Below are 19,738 nucleotides of genomic sequence, written 5' to 3'. Positions count from 1 at the left end.
TGGGATGCTCATAAATAAACAAAATAAGTGTGTCCTGAGGACGCTATGCCTTTCCTTACTGTTCGCAGGCAAGTTGAAACTGTTCTAAGAACACTTGGGTGTTCTGAAATGTTCGTAAGTAAACGAAATGGGAGTGTCCTGAGGACACTATACCTGTCCGTAGTGTTTGTGGGCAAGTTGAAACGGTCATGTTCGCGGACATTAAAAGTTCCCATATGGCATAGTTAAAATGTTTGACTCTATGGGTGTGATATGCTGTGGTGGTTGTGGCTAGGGCATAGCCGTATGGCCATGCACCCAAGACGCTATGCCCTGGCCACAAACACCGCAGCATATCACACCCATAGTGGCCTGTCCAGTCTTGGGTGCATGGACAAGACCAAATTTATAAGCACCGACGTTATAAGCTATTATGGGTGTGGTATGCTGCAGTGGTTGTGGCCAGGGCCTAGAGTCTTGGGTGCATGGTCAAGACCAAATTTATAAACACTGAAGTTAGAAGTCACTATGGGTGTGTTTTGCTGCAATGGTTACTTATGATAATATACTTACTGTTTGGTTTAGTAACTGGAGTACATGTATTCCTTGTTAATTTCTGTGATAAAAGAAAAGATCATGTTAGTATTGGTATTTTGTAATGACTTATAACATGGAATAATCAACTTTTTTTTTTTGTTTACCCTCATATTTAGTAGATTACAAACCAGTTTACTGTGCAATTTGCTCAGTTTCTGTGTTTGTTGCTAAAATCATTGGGTCTGTGGGAAAAAGAAAATCCATGTTGGATTAAAAATAAACCTTTTTTTGTTATGCTATAATGTTCTATATGTTGGCTTGTTGCAGATTTTTGGAGCAGTTAGATATCTGTTGACATATTTTTGTTATAATGAAGTCGCATTGATTTATCTGTTTGGATATTTTAAAATCTTGTGGCAGTTAGATACCAGTTGGCGTATTCTAACTGTCTATTTTATGATATAATTTAGTGGTATTCATTCATCTGTTTAGTTGTAGAATCTTGGGGCAGTTAGATAGCTGTTGGCATATTCTAACAGTTTATAGTTTTTTAATAGAAGTTTTGTTAATGTTTAAGTACAGTTTAGTTCATAAATTTTGGTTTTAAGAGGATTAAATAAGCGTTTGTAAGATTTGCTGGTAATCTCTGCTTTAGAGTAATGGTACTATCATTACATTCGAACCATCCACATTTTTTAAAATATATGCAGTATAGTGACCTGCATTGGTTGTGCTCCTGTGTGGTAGATTATACCTATTGTTGTGACGGTTTTCTTACCAGGTGATACTTGACCATGTGTGAATCCAGTCAGCTTGCAGTTGTTTTTGGTACCATCTGCATTGTGACATAGAAGCATTAGTATTACGTATTTACTATGTGTTTGCATTAGTAAGGTGGAGCGATTACCCGAATTGCAGGTAGTACATAATCTACCATGGTTTGCATTTTGTACAAGTTGCTGAAATGGAACAGATTCACAATTAGGTATTGATACATACACGAAACGCTTGGGGATTTGTTCTTGGGTCACATTGTTGCAGAGAGTGCATGTATGTTTCCACATGCATGAAATCTGGAAGATTTCATTTATAGGTATGTTTTTGTTTTCCAGTACTTGTAGTAAATACATTAGAAATTCTTGTGGATCTTCCTGTGAGTTTATAGTGAATTTCACCATTCTAGCACAGTAGTCCAATTGTTGACTTATTCCATAAACATTATACATGTTGTCAGGATTGTTTGTTGCATTTCTATGAAGTACTAACATTTGCAAACACAATTGGTCTGTACTGTGTAAGTAAATGTTGTCAACAATTGGTGGCAATTGAAATAGAATATTCATTGCTACATTTGCGTAGCAACTTACACCAATTACATTTGAAAGTTTAAATGGACCAGGTAGTTCTGTATCTGAGTGCTTTTTTTTTTAGTTTGTCTTCCTTTTTTGAAGAAGTACCTAGTTTACTTTCCCTAATAGTTTCTTTTTTGTTTGTGGTACTTGATGAAGTATTAGTTTTTTTACTCTCTTTGGAGGATTTGCAGTGACATCCTGTTGCATTTCTGTTTGATTTAGTTTTCTTTTACAACATTTCACTTTTTTTGGAATAGGATATGTTTTTAGATGGGGATGTATAGTGAGCGAAGTCTATTGTATTCTAAAATGCAAGGAATATCAGCGTATACTTTACTTGAATCAAAGTTGATTAGAAATAGACCGTCAAGTGCACGTAAGCGTGATAGTGCTACGTAGCTCATGCCTTGTTTAAAGACTGTGTTACCAATGTCTACGAATGCTTTATCGAGGGTAAGACCTTGTGATTTATGAATGGTGACTGCGTATGCAAGAGTTAGAGACATGTATTTGAAGAGAAGGAATCGAGCTGTTGAGCGTTCTATCCTTTTTACTTCTGAAAGTTTGTCAAAGAGAATAATGACAAACTGAATGTTGTTGTCACGTGGGTATGTTTGAAAGCCAACAACTGTACCCAGTGCTCCATTAACTAGTCCTTGATCCACGTCAAGGTTACATTTAAGCATTACTCTGCAAGTTGAGGATAATTTTAATATTTTTTCACTCCAGCTTTGTTGGAGATTGAATTTTCTAAACTATTTAGTCTTGTTGTGGCTTGTTCACACATGGGTAGTGTCATACCATGTATGTCAAGTTTGTCTGTGGCGCTAATTTCAATTATTGGTTGCATTTCTTTTTTTAATATTGTTTCATTGAATTTGAAACAGCTTTCAAGAGTTGGCATTATGGCCATACAATTGACACTTTTGTGGGCTATTTGTTATCATAACATCCTTAGCACATGCATTATCGCCATAAATTGCATGAATGTGCCGGGTTTTCAATATTGCTTGTGCTTCTTGCGATAGTATACCAACTCTAATACTTTTTAAGATGTTGGCATAAGTGAGATCTGCAGATTGCCGCATGTTTTCTGTTAATTCTCTGTATTGGAAATGTTGCCAAAGGTTGACATTTCCTATGCTGCCAACAGTTTTACGCCAGAGTTTGTGTCCTAAGATTTTACAAATAGGCTCACCTTTCACTGGTATCAATTGAAGAAGATCTCCGAAAACAATAATGTGTTTTCCTCCAAAGAGCTCTTCGTAGTTTGTTTTGAGTACTTCTTGTAATCTGAGGTGAATCAAAGCCAACATGAGGTTGCAGACCATGCTCACTTCATCTATTAGTAGCACTTTAATTTGTTTTAATAGTCTGCGTAGTTCCATTGCAACTTCTATAGAATGTTCTTAATAGTCTAATTTGTTTTGGTGTTCTACTGGCAGGAGTAGTAATTGGTGTAAAGTGACACCACCTATGTTGTAGGCAGCTAATCATGTGGGGGCAGTGACAACAGCTGACAGTTTGTTGTTTGTCATTGTTGAAGGAATTTGCTGATGATTTTGACTAAGAATGTTTTGCCAGAACCAGCTTCACCACTGACCTACAGTAGTATAGGTTTGTAATTTTGGCAGGTGCATTCTTTGTTTTCATGTTGTACACCATGTGCAATTTCTTTTGTTACTTCTTGAAAAATGCTACGTTTCTAATTGTTTAATTTTGATTGTAGTATAGTTAAGTCTTCTTTATCTTCACACTGACACATGGTGTTTTCTACTTCCGTCATAGCTAATTCTGCCTCATTTCTTATTAGTGGCTGTCCCAGTGGTTCTTGGCTTCCTGTTACAGAAGGTTGACTACTGTCAGGAGTGTCCTTATCTAGTTGGGCCTGGAGTTCTTCTTCGTGTTGTTGTTCATTGTGCAACATTGTTTTGTAGTGTGCAAAGTTTACATCGGTTATAGTGCTTTCATTTGCTTTGAAAGCATCTCCGTAAGAGTCATAGTTATCTAGTATTTCTTCTTCTTTTCTCCATGGTTTAAAGAGTTGTAGCAGGGACATGTAATATAGTTCTTTATGTTGAGGAGTCTTTAATGACAATTTGATATGATTAATTAAATTTGGTTTGGTGAGTTTTACTAAGCTGCCTTCACAATTTGACACTCTGTATCTACCTTGTTTTTCATTATGTTTTATATTATTTTTGCATGTGAAGTTTTGGGAAATGTAGTATAGACACATGGTTTCCAAAGTGGTACTTCTGTTTGGGTAGTATGTGTCCAGCAAATTGTTTTTTAAAATGTCTTGGCTGTTGGGATCATGTTTGGCTATTGTTTCTATATCGTCGTATGATTTCAGAACTCTTTTTCTTGATTTAGCAGGACCAAGACTTAGCCATACTATATTTTCAGACTTTCCATACAAAGCAGTACCGGTTAAACGATCTGCTGCTTCATAGGAGCCACATTCTCTATGGGAGAAAATGTTTATGCCCAAGCTGTACAATTTCTGAGACAGTGTTTGTCTGATGACAGGTCATTCCATAGGTCTTGGAGCTCTGTTTTTTCTGCTTTGGTTATGTATGCTGTAACATATCGTGCAACTGCAGTGGAATTGTATGCAATGTACTGCACATCTATGTTTGCATTCCATAAGTGGGCAATGATTGCATTGTAATCATTGATATATTTTTCTTCTTCTGTTCTTTTTATGTAATATGTATTTCTAGGTGATTTACCTTTAAGACTATGTCTAACTGAAGACATGAAGTTGTTTACTTGACCTGTTTTTGTACTGGTCTAGGGAAACCAAAGCGGCATTTGGTGTAGTATTTTCCTTTGCTTTTGTATTTGCGACGACAATACTTGCCAAATTTGTGTCTTTAAAATTGTAACATTTGTGCATGAAGATCACTATTTGTTGCTTCCGATGGAATTTCACAAGTGACATATTTTTCGATGAACTGTAACACAATGGCATCATTGTCTTGACCAAATTTAGGAGCATCTTTAATCCATAAAAGCATGTGGATATGTGCTGCTCCTCTGGCTTGGTATTCTTTTCTCCAAAAGAAGTGTTGCACGTCTCCAAGCAGAGGAACAGTTTTATTACAAATAAAGTGTAGCATAGCAATGAAGTGATGGTGAAAATATCTTGAAATATTAACAGGATCTAGACAAAAATGTTCTCCAGGTGTTAGTATATCTATGTTTGTTTTGTTTTTGTTTGATATGCGTAGGAAATCATGTAAATCTTCTCATGCATATTCTGCACAACTTAATGTAAAAAACCAAGTGGGTGGGCCAAGGTTTCTTATCATATAACGTACATCTCCATGACGTCAGAACCAGTACTCTTTAGTACCATGCATGTTTGCTAATAGAATTTTAATACTTGATTGTAAAACCTCATCTTTTTGTTGCACTTTTTGTAATAATTGTGTAGCTGACATATTTTGAAAGAGGGTTCCTGATTTTAATGTGTGTGCAACTCCGTAACTTAGAGTTGCTAGTTTACTTTCAAAGAGTAGGTGGAATATGTATTCCACATTTTGTCTAAATCTGGGATCTTCAGAATACATCCGTAACAAGCGGTATTCTGATGATGTTATTGGAATAGGTCTATCGTCGTACCTTCCTCCTTTTCCAGTAGGAAATAGTAGAGGAAAAGCACGTGCTTTTATACTTTTTTCCCATATGCTGATTGGTGATCCTTTTGTTTGTCGCATTTGGTATGTTTCTAGTGCAGCTTCTATGGTGTCATTAGAGTGCAATGGATGAATTGTATAATGGTCTAAAGTATTGGATACTGTAGCAAGATCTAGAAGCTCAAATTGACCAGCTTCTGGTGACTCTTGAATTATTTCAGTGGTTTCCTTCGAGTTTTCTTCAATATTAATTTCTTTGTAGTATTAATTATTGTCTTTTAGATATTGCAAGGCTTGTCTAACTTTATGTAAATCTACCAGTTATTGCCAAATGTTTTTGTCTTTTGTAGGTATACCATTTTCTAAGATAATTAAAGATTGCTCCATTGGACGTTGCACTCCCAGAGTGTGCACATTTTGTTTTAGATCCAATGGTAAATACACTACTTTTCCCCAAATGCCTTTCACCAATTCAGAGGGAGGTAATTTTGCTGTTTTTGGTTGAAGGCGTGTTATTGCTTGAAAGGGGTGCACTGTTTGAATTATGATGCTCTCATATAAATTGAGTTGTTGTAGGGGTTTTGGTAGTGGAAATAATTCCAAATTATTTGTGATAGCACGTGAAGGAGTTTGGTTGTTGTCAAGATTTGTAGTGCAGTAACTGCAAAGTATTAAGGGGTCAGTTATTTCGTATTTGTTTTCTGCTATAAGGTAGAGAGCTAATTCAAACCATTTAGAATCTTCATTGTCTTCTATTTTGTATGTTAGGTCTACAGTTTTTGTGTTACTTTCATAAAAAGTTCTGCGGCAACATAGACACACATGGTTTGGTACTTCAGCAGATGTACTTTTACATTTATGTATTTATTTTTTGTATGTGTGTAGTATTGAACCTGGGGTCCTTCTAATCAGTATTGAGGACGACCCACGGCGCGAGCGCCTCTACCAACATGGGGATCGATAATGGACAAGTGCGCCCATTCCAAGATGGCGGCCGTATCACATGATACGGCTTTCTGTATCCATTAGCTGTCAGCTCCGCTTGCACTGCATTCATTGTTTTACGCATTGCCCCGGGCGTTCGTCGATGGCAGCAGAACGCTGCGAGGACAGCGTTTACCTCGCATGACATCCCGCGGCGAAAAAGAAAAGAATTAAGTAAGTCAATAGAGCGCGAGTGGAATGCATGAGCGAAATACGGGACCTACAGACACACTGTAATGATCCCAACCAGATGGGGGGTAAAAGGCAGAGTGGAAAGCCCTGATAGGTAGATTCTGGAACTAACGCTTGACTGTTTAAGTTTAAATTTGAAATTTTAAAAATTGGGAGCCTGACTGAGGTCGCCATTAGAGAGCTTGTGCATGACAATCTGCTCAAGGTTGTTTATAGAAACGCAGAACCTGACAAAGGCTGTAGATAGAGTAAGGAAACGCCCTTGACATTGAGATAATTGACATGGATGGGTATTTCCTAATTTATAGGATCATCTAAGAGGTATCAACAATAAGAACTGTTGCCGAAGACGCCAACTTTTCGAAAACGAGATGACTATATCAGAAGTCAGGTACTTGGAAGGTGTCCAATAATAATATGGGGGCAGCCAGTTTGCATGTGAAGGGTTCTATATGGACTACAGCAATGGGATTGAAATATACGATTGTTCTTTGTTGCAGAGCAAGCATCAATATGGATGCTTTATGCCGAACGTGCCTAACCATTGCACATATTACAGATGATTAGGTACGACCACCAGTACCTGAAACTAAAATAATGACGCGCACTAGACGGTGGTGGGTTGTGGTGAAATAGCCTATTTTAATGTCACAAAAAGGCTTATAGATATGAATTATTCTTGTTAAAAAGTGAACTACTCTACACATGAAAAAATAGCAGAAGTGCCTTACACTCTAACCTACATATGAGAGAAGTCATTTTGACTTTCTCTTGTTTTTACCCCACAGAACATGTTGAGTCTACGACTCTGAGGGGCGCACAGATTGGGTCCAAGAAAGAAGTAATGGGTCCTGAGGAAGATGATATACTAAAGAAAATCATTGAAACCGGTCGACCAGAAATGTAGATGTCACCTGATCAAGAGTGACACATATGAGACTTGTGCAAATTGGATCATTGAACTAATGCTGTAGATACTGTATTTAGTTTTATGTGTGAATCATGCGCTCTCGCAAAAATTAATCGGGTGTGTACTCTAGAAAAGTGAAATACAGCGGGAGTATTACAACTCATAGAGAGTGTGATATTTATATTCTTAAATGTTTTAGACATTGCACTTGGGCCACCCAGGCACACCTCACGGAGGGCAAATAAATGGTCTGAATTCAGATGCTTAGTCCCACGTGACCTGCCTGTTTCACTAAAGTGGGCAGCCGGGGAGCACGGTTTCCCGGAACTGCAAATTTGAACTGTTTTGTGTGAGAACTAAGATTGGGTTAAAAAATCATTGTAAACAAAGTTTGTTTGTGAATTATCTTATTGTGTGTAGGAATAGGGTGAGTCCTGTCCGTATGTTTTCCTTATCCGGTGCAACAGCGCGCTCTAAGGTAAGGAACATCATGCAGGGTTAGGATAGTGTGTCCCACTTAGGGAGAGTGTTACGGCTCGCATTGATGGTGCAATAAAGAAATTGGCTCTAGTGAAGCCTTTGGTCCGTCTTCTGTTTTGTGTGTTACAGTTATAGTAGATAACAGAAAGGACACAAAACCCGCTTTGAAGGTATTGTGGATTACAGAAATTCCCTGTGTATTTTATGTAGTAGAAGGTTGCCATGCATAGAAGTGTTGCTAATTTGTTTTAAAGGTATTTCATTCTGTAAGTGGCTTTCACTTCAAAAATATTTTTTCTGGATATAGTCGATTTCTTCAAGTAGGTCTTTTGCTGTACCATGTAGAAGAATGTTATTTAAATTGGCTAGTGCTAAAGCAGGACTTTTAACATAGTACAGCTTATAGACTAGATTTCTTTAAGTTGAATGATGTGTTGATATCATTTTGATATGATGGAATGTGGTTTTGCAAGTAGGTCCTGAAATGCAGACCAATGAATGTCCTTGTAGTCCTGTGTACTTGCGCACTGGACCGGTATCCATATTTTGCAGTAGTTTAATTTTGATTTTGTCTTTGTCTTTCACATACTGATTGAGGAATTGGCTTAAAGACTTGAAAGATTTTTTGGGAATGTTACACATTGACATGCATGGCCATTTGTATACTAGACATTCTGATTCAGTTGAACAGAGAGGTAATTCTGATATTTTTGTAAGCAGTATTTCTTGTTCCATTATGGTATTATTAACTCTTTCATAACCTCGTCCAATGCATTGTATGGCAATTGTATTTGTTTGCTTTTGTTTGTATGCTTCTTCATTAAAATATGGTTCTGTGCTTGTAGTGTGACCCCACTCACCTCCACAGATATTTAAGGAGTTATTTTTGTTGACATTTCGTTTATTGAGAAGTCTTTTTGTAATTAAGTCATTAGTTTTGTTAGTGGTTTCATTTTGTTTAACACTAAAATAAATAACTTTCTTTTGAGAAGGATTGCACTGTCTATCAAAGCTTCTAAGATTAATTTCCTACGGTAGGTTTTAAGAGTTGTGCATGATTTCTCTTCTGTTTTTATAAGATTTTGAAGGACTCGGTGGCGGAAACTTTTTGCTAAAATACTTTTTTTGGTATGCTTACTTTATAGGAGTAGTTTTATCAGTAGTGGTAGCTGAATTCTTGTTAATTGTTTTCTGTTTCATTTTACATTTTGATAGAGGAGGCAAAGTTTCTGTACTTGAAGCTTGTTTTGTTTCGCTAAATGACTGTATTAGCTGTTTTGTCTGAACTTTTTTTACAAATTCTGCTAGAGATGGATGCTTATTTTGGACACTTCTATTTTCATTTGCTCTACTTCTGCGTTAATTTCTTTGGTAGGCATTCTTTAAGGTCAGTTGAAAAAAATAAAGAAGGTATGGGTTGGGGTGTTCTGCAATGTATGTGTGCTGTGTGCATGAGTGTCTGAGTATGATGATAAAGATGTATGTGATGGTGTGTGATTGTGCATTGGGCAACTACAACTAGTTTGGATGGGTACTTTTGAATTTATGTGCTACTAAACTGGGGTTCAGATGACAGTAGAAAGTAAGCTAGTGGCGAGGAGAAGCACAAATAGTAAATCTAATGGTATACAATTAAAACAGTTGTTTGTTCTATGAAATCAAAATTCTAGGGGCTGAGTTGTGTCATTTGTGCGCCGAAAAATGGGAATTTATGTGCCATTTTGCCTGTAAATCTCTGTTTAACAAATGGGGATTTGTGGACAGAATGGTGCACAATCTCTTTTTTTAGGCGCAGAAATAGCATGAATTAAGCCTACAGTATGTTTGAGTAATGGTACACATATTATGGTGGTATTTAACTTACTTTTTTGTGGAATGAGCAGGTTTCCTTTTAGTTGTTGTTTGTACTTCAAATTCTGCTGCTGCTTTTCAGGAGAGTGGTCTTCACTGCAATTGTAAAGGAAACAAATTAGTAATTTTGTTTGTATATTGCACTGATGTTAATTTAGACATTGATTTTTATGTTTTTGTACAAGTATTGTTGTTTGATATTTGAAAATAGTGTGTGCATGCAATTTTGTTTTACTATGTGCACTCTTTATATTTTACTTTAAATTTGTTAGTTCAACATGCTTTGCAAATGTGTGTGTAATAAGAAATTAAATAACAGATAGGTTTGGAAGTGACAGTTGATTATAGCAGATGGGAAAAATGACAGTAAATTCATTTTATAGGTTATACAAGCTAAAAGTCAGTTTAATCTGTTTATATGAATGTATAAGAATTGTACATGTACCATACAGAAAATATGCATACCTGTAGTTTGTGTTCATGCATATGGATATGCATGCAGCATCAAGTAGAAATCTTGGAGACTTGTACATTATTTCTTGTAGAAGGTGCTTTCCAATGATATGACACTTGTAATCAGAGTGATTAACAGTACATTTGAAGTGCTGATCTATGATGATGGAGTTGGATGTGGAGGTCTTGGATGTGTTTGGGGGATGGTCGTGTGACTGCTTAGCTATATCCAATGAGGGAATGGCACAGCGAGTGAAATGGAAATGGTAGAAGGACTGTCCATGTTACGATATGTCCGCGGACATGTCGGTAGTCCAGGGACATTGCGTGTTACATCCGGGGATTTTGGGGTGGGGAGGCATGCAAATGAGAATGAGCAGAGCAAGGGATTGGTCAGTAAAGTTTAGTGGGTGTGTTGTGCCAGGAGAGAGTGTGTCAGATACTCTTTTTTCTGAGAGAAGAACAGATAGCTATGGCTGTGTGTTTCAGAAAACAGATTGTTTGGATTTTGGGAGACTCGTGGATACATTGGTTGAAGGTGCATGCAGAAAGCTGTGGAGTAGCTGTAGATCATGGATTCCCACATGTGGAAGTGCACTGGTATGGAGTACGTGGAATGAAGTGGTTGGACTTGCTACCTCTCTGTGCTACTTTGGAGACAGAGCATCATCCAGACATAATTGTAATTCATTGTGGAGGGAACAGTTTAGGACATGTGTCTGGAATTTCTTTGCAATTTGCAATGAAAGAAGGACTTGGGAAGGTCATGGACATGTTTCCAAATTCTCAAGTAATTTTTTCTCAGATTGCGCAGAGACAAATGTGGCTGCGTTTTTCTTCATTTGGTCCAGAAATGGAGAAAACGAGGCGCAATGTCAATAAGGCTGTTTGTGCCTTTCTAAGAGATGTTGGCATGTCCTCTTTTCACACTGAAAATATTATGTTTTGTAGCACATACATTTTTCTCAGAGATGGAGTCCATCTTACTTATGCTGGCAATCAGATTTTTCTGAGAAATGTACAAAATGCATTGCGACCTTTTTTGGAATTACAGCATCCATTTTGTAGTTGAGCATTTCAAGTTTTTCAAACACAAACAAACACCACCAAAAGGCTCTTTTCAGAGCCACCACTTCCTCCCAGACAAAACTGCAATGGTTATGATAGGGCAGCACCCCAAAATTTGTGATGTTCGCGGACTGTCCGCAGACGTTAAAAAAAATACACAAGGCCCTGCTTCATTTATTTTCACTTCTATTTTGAAACTGTGAAAGGCGGCCCTGAAAAGAGCCTTTTTTATTTTTTTTTTTAGTTTTTTTACACACAACACACTAGGAGAGGAGGGGAAAGGAGGGTAAGAGGGGGACACCAACCACGGGGATAAGAAAGGGCGGGTGGAGAGAGTAAGATGTAGGGTGGGCCTTACTTAGGTAGTGAGCAGGTCTTCTCATGCTCTGAGACCAGAGTCTCAAAAGCACTTCAAAGTCTCTCCCCCCTGCAGAGTACTGCGTCACAGTACATACACACAACTGTGACCCTCGAAAGGTAAGGGTCATCAGCATTGTGAATGGCCTGTGAGGCAGCTGGAGGAATACGCTGCCCAACAGGAGTGTTCCTTGTGGTGACAGGATCGGAAACTGAGGATGTAGAAGAGGAAGTCAACCTACTACGCTCCTCGCAAGGTACAACCTTGCGAACGGCCCTTGCGTGGAACGACTTTAGGTGTCACTTCATAGTAGTCGTACCAAAGCTGTACGAACCAGGCCTCCCTCCACTCAGTACCATTTTGCACTGGTTGCAGGTGACTTGGTTTGCACGCGCCTTAGGTACGTTACCATGAATGGTAAATAACTGCCACACCCAAGACTCACGGCGAGTGCTGGTAGTAGGGATTTCCACTACCTCATTCTCGTGATCCTCTTCATCTTCCTCTGCATCCTCATTCCAGTTCCCCTCTTCAGGCCCTTGGGGAGGTGGTGGTGGTGGAGGGAGTGGGGGTGGTCCTGAGGCAGATGTAGCACAGGTGGCAGTAGTGCAGCCATGGATGTCATCAGGTTTCAGAAATAAATCTGGAAAATTGGCCGCAGAAATGCACTGTGTTCTGTAAGATAGCCAGAAACACAATGAGGATGAGCTCTGGGGTGTGGCCTTTTATAGGGGTACTTGTGTGCGGTTCCCGGACATGCGCGCTGTCCACGGACAGATCGAACACCAAAAAAAAGTTTCAAAAAGTCCCAAAAAGTATGTAGAAAGTCAGGACTACTGTCTGGGACTTGTTCTATGGTGATTTATTATTGAAACATATTGTGGATTGCCTGAAAAGGTAGTTTTAAATTGTTCGGGGACACAAACAGTGTCCGCAGTCAGAACACACGCTCAGCGTGGGCGCGGTCACATGTCCGCAAAGGGAAGCAGTGTCTGCAGGACACCAAATGCACGGGAACTGTTTTGCGCATGCGCGTTGGTGTTCTACGGACACTGTTCGGGTCCTGAAACTAATTAAAAGGGTGATACAAGCGAAGCGAACAGTTACAAACAGGCATTTGTTCTTAGAACAGTTTCAATCCGCTTGCGAACAATATGGACAGGCATAGCGTCCTCAGGAAACCCCCATTTTGTTTATTTATGAACATGTCAGGACACCGCGTGTGTTCTTAGAATAGTTTCAACTCACTTGCGAACAATACGGACAGCGGCCTCAGGACACCCCCATTTTAATTATTTACGAACATTTCAGGATATTGCCTGTGTTCTTGAACAGTTTCAACTCGCCTGCGAACAATATCGACAGACATAGTGTCCTGAGGACGCACCCATTTTGTTTATTTATGAACATCCCGGAACACTTGATGTGTTCTTAGAACAGTTTCAACCTGCCAACGAACAGCACGGACAGGTCTAGCGTCCTTAGGACACCCCCATTTTGTTTATTTACAAACTTTTCAGGACAATGCGTGTGTTAGTTTGATTACAGACATCTCGGACACCGAATGTGTTCTTAGAACAGTTTGGACTTGTTTGCGAACATTTTAAAAAAAAAGAAATGAATTAGGACACAATATAATAATTTTACTTTATTATATATGGATGTTAAATTTATGACAGAGAAGGTGAAGCAGAAACTGAGACAAACCCAGGAGAATTGGGGGTTTCAAGAGGATTCATATGAGGTGAAGAAGGGATGGAAGTGTCATCAAAACGTTTTTGTTCACGGAGAGGGTTTGGGGATAATTGACTGGGATATGGTGAGTGGGGACTGGTACATGTGGGACAATGATATCTAGTTTTTTATTTCAAATGATCCTCCACAAAGTTTTTTAAATTGTTGAAATTTTCTTCCATGCGCTGGAGAGTCTTATCCAATATTACTTTTTGTTTACTATTTTCAATGTTTGTATGGTCTGTACAAAAAAAAATGTATATGTTAAATGTATATAAAATAATATTTATTAATTGGTTTACATAGAAAAGTGTCTACCATTAGGTTCACTATCTTCAGACATTTCCTCACGTGGGAAATGCTCCTTTAGCCACTCCAGAGTACTAGACATTTCTGTGAGAAAAAAAAAATAATATCACTTTCTTTGTATCTAATACAGAAATTTTAGAAATATATGAGTAAAATGAAGTACACTTATTAGCTTCTGGTAAGGTGTGTTCTTACTGGTCTGTAGATCTGCTGTTGCTCTTAGTTGTGGAGTTTCTGTGAGGTAATCATATTGGAAGCCTATCTTTCTTCTTTTGGTAGATTCCATTTTAGAACATATTGTATTTAAATGAATGGTTAATGTGTATATATATGGCTTACACTTCTTATTTATTACTACATATAATGTGTATGTGTGCTGGTTTGTGAATTTGTGCAGTGTTCATATGTTATGATATAACAATTAAAGATACCCCCCAGACTTTTTGGGTAGTGCTGCTGTTGTCCGCACATGTCCGCGGACATTAGAAGAGTTCGCGGACATCAAATTAAGTACAGGGGGTTCAGTATGTTCCATGTTACATGTACATAAAGTCAGGGATATTATTGTTAAGCTGTGCTACTAAAAAGCTATGAAATTCAGTAAAAAAACTGTGTTAAAGGGACGTTATGGTTAAGTTGTGCTACTAAAAACCTATCAAATTCAGTAAAAAAATTGCGTTAAAGGGACGTTATGGTTCAAAGTAAAAGCAAAAAACTCCTGAAATTCGCCAGTTATGGTAAGTTAAACAACCATAACTCGCGCCGCCACTGTGCACTGCTAAGACTAACACCCAGGACATCAAAGATGACATCACAAATAAGGAAGAACTCTTTGTTTCATTGCAATTTGAACTGGAAGGAAGTGACAGAAACCAGCACATTTTAATTATTTTATTTTGGGTATTTACTGGAAAACGCGTGTTATGCATCGGTAGGGGTTGCAGGCATACATTCGATCGCATCAGTCCTAATAATGGTGCGCGTATTACCAGCATGCTATGTATGGGAGCAGGGAATGGGTATCATGTGTGGTTAGTGGGGAACAACCAACAGTGCTGAAAGAGAGTGTGAGTGCAGAAGTGGGAGGGTGGTGAAGGGTTGTCCTAAGGATGGATGCTGGTCTAAATGGGTTTGGGAAGTATCTTACACATGTGAAGAAGGTGCTCCCCGAGGAGAAGGATCTTGATTTATTTTTCTGAATTTCATGACGTTGGGATGTAGCAAGTTATTGATTGGTTTGATGATGGGTGGGGTGGTATAAAATTACTCTTTTCTATATGTTTCTTTTGTTTCTGCTTACTAAGTCCTGACATTAGGAGATGAACTGACCAGAGGAGGGGCCGGGCATGGTGATACTCTTTAGAGGTGATATGTTCATTTAAGGGTACCCAGTGCAGTTCTGTCAGTCTGGACATGATGTGGTTGTATTTCCAGAGAACTTTGACGAGTCAGGCAGTGGCAAAGAGGATGCTTCCAATGGGGGCAGAGTTGCTCAGGGGTAGGTCGATGAGCTCTGCATGGCCACGATCCAGGTAAGATGGTGGCAGGCCCAGGTCAGTGGGGCTGAATCCTATGTTAACACCCTTCAACTCATGCTTCACAGCCAAAGGGTGTATGTGAGTTTCTCAACACATTCCAGTAAATTCAGTGAATTTGCAATTATTTTTAAAAACACTTTGATTAGGAAAACTGATAAAGATACATTGCTTCCATTGAGAGGTATTTTTAAGAAGAGAGAGGAGATTGGAATTCATAAGACACACATGCAATAACTGCGCTGTATCTTCCCTGGGGACTGTGAATAACTATCTAGAGTGGGATCCTACGATCAGGGATAGGCAATGGATAATCCCTTTGCATTTTGTGCTGCTGCCAATTGGTGCTACTTTTCATCAGTTCAGCTCTGGACATTTTGCTACTATGTGGAAGAGATTGAGATAAATGTTCTTGTATTTTATTGAAATATTGATCAATTCCCCATTTGACTATACTCCCTAACCTTAGGAGAGCAGGATTCAACCAGTACCCTGCATTTATGCACCTGAAATTAGTTCCTGATATAGTGGCAGCAAGGCTCTTGAACTGTTTCTGATAACTGCATTAAGGATCAGGCACAATACCTAATTGGCTTGTTCTTGACCATCGAACCTCAAATTTCTGCCCATCTCGTTTACACAGGACCATTGCCACTTCTATTTTCCCATCTCTTTGATGTATCTATTTCTGCATATTTCCTGTTGCATTCCTGGAGGATTTTTACAATCTTCTTGGCTTTGTTAGCTGCTTTGTTAGCTGCTCTTATTAGCTTTGCCACAAAATGTGTGGACTCGATTCGTAATACCTTTGGATCATCCACAAAATAAACTTATAGTGAACTGCACTGGTTACCTCTGCCTAATTTATGGCATACTATTCTGTTGTGTGTTGCTGGTGACCAATCAAACATTATCCATGGCTGTGTATTTACATTTTATCTGCAATGATTTTAGATCCCCCTTTATATTATCTTTTTCATGTGCCATGTGCATGCATTTTTATTTGGCATGTAGTTCTTCCTTAGCTACTGCTGTATAGTCTGCAGATAGAAATAAACATAAACTTGAAACTTGGAAAATAAACAAGAATGGCTTAGGCTGCTGCCTTCTGAACTGGACCACCACAACACCCAAATCATCTTGTCCCAGAATTATATCCCTAAAACCGGACAGCTCTAAAATTGAAAAGCTTCCCTTATTCCACCAATAATTAAGAAATGCCTCTCTTGGACAGATAACCAACACAGTAGGATGAGGTCACTTATCGACATAATCTAGGAAATGCCTCATGTGGAGCCAAGGTAAGGCTGATCCAATGACTCCCTATTACCTCATGAGCCAGGGAATGCCTTTTCAGTACATTTCACCACTGTGAACACAAAGATGCAGGAGGTTCAGTCCATTGAATTGGTTCGGGACACAACAAACCAAACAGCCAGATACATGCCCCCCCCCAAAACCACTTTCTCACTAACTAAAGAAACTCACTGTGTCCTGTCTTTCCTCCTCAATTTATATACATAAAACAGCAGACATACACGCATCCGTAGCCCAGACTCTTGAACATTGTCCAATCACATACTCACCACTCCACACTTTGTCAACATCCCACTACTGCACAACCCCTAGAGGCACCTATGCTCTCATGGCGTCGGTCATTAGTAATCAAAAGAGCATAACCATATCTCCCCTTTCCCCATTGCAACCGCTCCCATGTTCCCTAACAAACTCCCATAGGAATCTCACTGGCATCCAGATTGAGGAGACACGTGATCTGCCAACAACTCCACCTCAGGTTGTATTGTATGCTTCCTTATGAGCCCACTAACTCCAAAATCCCCCCCGCCCCCTTACACTTCTTGCAGAACCCCACACCAACAGGCCACTGAAATGTCACACATTGTGCTACATGAGACCATTACATTGCATATGGTGTCCTCACAGTTAGCACTTCCACTGTGTTTTCTCCAGGTCCTCACTTCAGCAGGGGTACTGACGGACGAAGATAGTGATGCCGTATCAGAATATTCAGAGCCCAGTGACAAGAGGCCACCGAAAAAGTAGATGGCATGCAGGTGATTTCTCATAAATGGCAGCCCTCCTAATTGGCTCGCGAGTGGCGACACAGAACATGTTTATTCAAAAGCCCAAGAAGAGTTCTGGAGTTCAAAGAGAAAGAATACTCTGCAGCTTGTGCATTTAAGACATGCACTTAAATGTACTCTTTCTTCATAGAAGGCTAATAGAAACAGCGAAAAATACATATTTTATTGACTCAAAAATAAAGAAACAAACTCAAGTTAAATGATCAATGGAAATAACTTATATACAATATCCGGGTTATTAGAAGCACAAATATAGTATTACTAATATTATATTTATAACATTTAATAACATTTGACGGTTCTCTTATCATTCCAATAGCTGTTTTCTTCACACATTGAACATACTCATCAAAAATCAACCAAAAAGAAATTCCTCAATATTTAAATCTCAGTAAGCACAATATCAAACATAGCAAAAAACGAAAGAACAATTCAAAGAATACACTATACACATAAAGAGTGTTCCTAATGTACTTAATTCTGATATTGTAATAAGGCAATGTACCTATACATTTCTTTAGGGTTTAGAAAATAGTAGCAAAGTGAAGACATATTCCATTAGATCTAGTCAGCACGCTAACAGCAGATACCGTAAGTATAACTGTTTTATGTTATATTTGGCTTTCTTAAGGCACATGCATGGCATCAACAAGGGTTGACCAATTTTGAAAGCATGGCAACACGGCATAAAAATACATGCATACAGAAAACATGTGGCAAAACTATGAAAATCATATCAGTAGGGGAGAATCACAAAGCAGAAACGAAATACATATTTTTGGACAACCTCAGCACACAACTACTTCTATACTTCTAACGCTCTAGTTGAAACCTGAGCAGATGTGCAATCTATCTGTGGTGTGAAGAAACACAGGCAGCATTCCAAAAGAAACTGTTGCCCGAGAAATACAACAACAGGAAGAAGAGGAGTGCCTGAACAGGAGAGCCTCCAAGCAAATTTGTTGTGTCCTCAACGTCCATGTGCTGAAACTGATATATACAACATCTCAGCCAAATTAATAGGATATTTGATTCTAATTCTTGGTCTTGATATTTATGTTAGTCTCGATAGGAAACCAGGGCAGTTATGTTTCCATGTCGGTGTTACTATTGTCTTTCCAAGCCCCAGAAACCAAATATTTCACAGTACCAGGCTTGTTTGCATTATGATAGGTTAGTCCAGTTCTAGATTAATGTATGCTTGGCTACCACAACAAGCATTGGTAAAATGCAATGGCTAGTCTAGTTTGCACAACCGTGAGAGGTCTCCTTATGATCAGCTGCCACAGTAAGGCCAGAAATAATATTCTCAGTTAGTACAATATGGCGAGAATCCAGTATTTCCTAGCATAACAGCAAGACCTGATTTCATTATTCCCAGTTTGCACAATCAGCACAGTAATACTTGATTACTTAAGCACCAGTCCCATACTGAGACCAGTTTATATCATGCACATATCATGCACAGTTAACATCATAAAACCAGATTAGATATGCTAAATTATCACTGCAGTGCCACATTATGTTATGCCCAATAAGAATAACTGTGCCAGATTTGATTATGTATTAGTAATGCAATGCCCAATTTCATTATGCCCAGTTAAAGTATGGCAGATACATCCTTTGGGTGTCGCCAGAGGTTGCCACTGCTACCCCCTGTGGTCTCCCTTGATACTTGATACCCCTAAAAAGCATGGTTTTTGTAAAGAAAATGTTCTTAACTGAAGCTATTGTTCATGTGGCTCTTTGTGTCTGGAGTGGCTGGTTTTCTTGTTCAGGCCTCTTAAAGAAAACAGGGGGTTCTACAAGTGGAACACTTTCAGCAGTGAGAATAGGAATAACAATTAATTTGTTTTTCTGGAATTCTATACAATCATTGCTAGACTCATTAAAGGTTTATTTCAGGCACACTTCAGGAGGCGAGTCACTGATTTAGCCTGTGTCCACAAAGCATTTAGAGTACAAAAAGCATCCATATTGGACTATGTATTTTGCTTTTTGCAAATTGCAGTTATAGCATGTTTTTATTCTGCCATTGTCTCGGTGTCCTCGGTCACTTGACAAAATCCTTGTGCCCAATAGCTTGAGCACAGTGTAGAAATGTTCATCCATCGCACATAATGTGGCCCTTGATGTCATTGTGCCACAATTAATGCTTTGTTGTAATGTGTCTATCTTTCCTATCTCCCTGGCATGCTGTTCAAGATGTTTGTTTGCATGTATGAGGTAATGAGTGCCCAGAGTACG

The sequence above is a fragment of the Ambystoma mexicanum genome, chromosome 1q (genome assembly GCF_040938575.1).
Source record: "Ambystoma mexicanum isolate Mex_15411 chromosome 1q, UKY_AmexF1_1, whole genome shotgun sequence".
In the NCBI taxonomy this organism is placed as follows: Eukaryota; Metazoa; Chordata; class Amphibia; order Caudata; family Ambystomatidae; genus Ambystoma; species Ambystoma mexicanum.
This window is presented reverse-complemented; position numbering follows the sequence as displayed.